Here is a 3,264-nt window from a genome sequence, read left to right as displayed (position 1 = left end):
CATATTTTAATTGTAATAACACATATTGGAACACTTTTGAGAAAAGCAGCTTTTAATCTTATAGAGTTTGTGTCTCCTGCAGCATGATTTTTTTTCCATAGGGGGAATGAAAGAGAAAAGTAAGGAAATAATTACAATTGTAGGCTCATGTTGATTTCCTGGAAGAAATGTTATTTAAAACTTTGTATAAGTGTCTATGTAAACTAAACTTGGTTTATGGGTAAGACAGATGTTTTATCTTCTTAGAAAATGAAACACCTCCACTGCAGAAGATCCACAGTGCATATATGTATACTCATCACACAGACATCAACATCAGTTTTCACATCATTCCTGAGGAATTTCTCAGCAGTGGCAAAACTCTGACTGCTTATCCCTTAGAGCCTCTTCCAATATCTGTAAGTTCTTCACGGGAGAAGAACTGGAAACAATGATGACCCCAAAAGAATCAGAAACTCTGAAGAAACACTGGCTACAGCAAGGCAGTCAACTAAAGCATACCATTTCAGCATATGACCCTGTCTCCCATGGGAAAGGACAACGAAGATGTCTTTGTTTTTATCTAGAAACAAACTGATCATGGTTGCAGTGGTTTATTGAACAGGCATGAGTTGAACACCAAAGTTGTGTTAAATGTTTTGATGTATTAGAAACACCCTAGTTTCTCCTGTTTGGGTGGTATCTTTCAGAGTTATGTCTGTTAAGATGAAACACCATAACTAAAGCAACTTGAGGAGCAAAGTTTTGTTTGTTTGTTTGTTTGTTTGTTTAAGACTTTCATTCACTTCCACAGCACTGTTCATCACTGAAGAAAGTCAGGACAAGAACTCAGGAGGGAAGGATCCTGGAGGCAGGAGCTGATCCACAGGCCATAGAGTGTGTTGCTTATTGACATGTTTCCCATGGCTGGCTCAGCCTTCTTTCTTATAGAGGCCAGGACCACCAACCCAGGGACAGACTGACCCACAGGACCATGCCCTTCTACATCAATCACTAATTAAGAAAATGCCCTACAGGCTTGCCTACAGCCTGATCTCATGGAGGTGCTTTCTCTTCTCTTCTCCACTTTAGCTTGTGTCAAGCTGACACAAAAGTAGCCAGCACAGAGGGAGAGTAAACATTGAAGTTTGGCCAGTTCAGACACTTGTAGGAAGTCAGACTCACCATAAGGCATGCTGAAAAGATAGGTAAACAAATTAGTCTTTTAATGAGATATCATACTTGTCTTTTTCAGACTGGGCCACAGCTGTGGAGCTTGTAACTCTGCCTGCTTTTCTGAATTACTCAGAAAAACAAAGCTTTTCGTTTTCTTCTTTCTAGCCATTCTATAAGCATTCTTTTGTTAACTCTTTGTGTTCTCCCAACATTTTGGATGTTTTTCACATGCTCTAAAGCTTCTCTCTCTACCATGCAGCTGCTTGTCCATGTTTCTGACCTCTGTTGTTGTAAATAAAATGGTGTCAGGCTATATAAGGTATATTATTTGCCCTACAATTATTTCAGTGGTATTTAGCCTGCTATCACAATTAATAAAACAGAGACACCTGTTAAATTTTATAATTGCCCTATTTACCTTAGGCTGGGCAGATATTTTTCACCTATGCTATCTCAATAACCTCACCATCCACCTCCCAGCCCACATCCATACTAACACAAAATAATTAATTAACGTCTTTAATCCCACCACTCTGGAAGGACGCAGAGCCAGGGCTACAGAGAAAAACCCTGTCTCCATAAAAATAATATCCTCTCTATAAAACAGTATATTTGAATTCCATACAGTCTTGTCTTAACTTATTAACATAAAGATGTTTATATATTCAATAATAATATTATTTATCAATATATATTCAATAATAATATTATTAAAATAAAAACGGCTAAACTGGATCATTCTGTGCTTACAATAAATTCATACTAGAGGACAGAGACCATATTATAAGGGAAGGAAACCTTTATGTTTGTGATAACAGTAAAAGGAAAAGGGCTTCAGACTCCACCCAGAGTAATAAAAATCAGGAGGGAGACATCCTGAATACCTTGGCTATACTATCCTCAAAATTTAACATGCTGTTCTTTTAAAACAGCATAAATAAAATTGGTTTACAGCCCAGACTGGATTATGGAAAAATGCCTTTCTTCTGCTCATTAAAAAAGAGCAGAAAACATCCTTGATTGATTTGTGCATTCTGCACATCTCATACAGTTATAATTTTAGGGCTGTATAATACTTGTGAGAAATTACATGTTTTCAGAGCAAAAGAACTGGACACCAGTGACACCACATCAAAATGACAAAACTCGTCCTCCAGGATTCTGAGACACTGACACATCTGTTCCAGCATCCTGCACCTTGCAGCCTCAACTGCTTCAGTTGCTCTTCCTCCTCAAAACCTGCTCCCCAAACAGCTTCAAAAAGAGCTACTGATCTCAGTTGGTGCAGCATTTCAGACTGTCCCGAACAGCCTGAAATTTTTCAACATTCAGAGACTGGACCACTGAACTACAAATGCGGATGCTGGCTTACTTCACCATTAACATTTTTCCCGATTTTATTTGATGCCCTAAATAGGATTTCTTTGTCCCAAAATTGGTGGTAAGAAACCCATGATGGTGTTGCTCCATTTCCCTTACGTGGGGCTGGGTAGGTTTTTGGTTGTTTTCTTGAGCTCTGTATGTTTATTGTCATTGGGAGATAGTTTTAAGTTATTAATGGTTTTATTCAGGGAGAAAATTAGGTTATACTCAGGGATTTCTCTCTTTCCTTTACTTTCTCTACCTTGCTTTCTCAGGTATGGAGATTGGGTTTGAAAAGAAAGAAAGAGGAATATAGGGATATCTTATAAAAATAATAAGAGAAAAGGTAGATTATCGAATCTGTTCCTCAACTTAAGGCTTTATTTGTTATTCTCAAATAAGTTTATTTTTAACTCATTTGTATAGGATTTTATATATTGATGCAAAAACAAGTATTTTTGTTACATTGGTATAACTTTTGATATATTGATACAAATTTAAGTTTTACTTCAAATACTTTTAAAACTGCAATTACAAATTATTTAGGATATTAGGTAATGCAAGTTAATTGTTAATCAACTTATGGTCATGTCAGACTCTAGTCTAATTTATCACAGAAATATACATCCTATGTTTAACAGATAGATATGACTCTATAGATTATACAGAGTTAAATAGATACTCTTCAAAAACTTCAGAGACCTTCAGAGGATGGCACTTAAAATGTTTTCATTAGTTTAAGAGTTC

Source organism: Psammomys obesus, unplaced genomic scaffold (genome assembly GCF_907164565.1).
Source record: "Psammomys obesus unplaced genomic scaffold, mPsaObe1.curated_primary_1811, whole genome shotgun sequence".
Taxonomy (NCBI): Eukaryota; Metazoa; Chordata; class Mammalia; order Rodentia; family Muridae; genus Psammomys; species Psammomys obesus.
The sequence above is the reverse complement of the archived record's forward strand: the minus strand, read 5'-3'. Positions refer to the sequence as shown.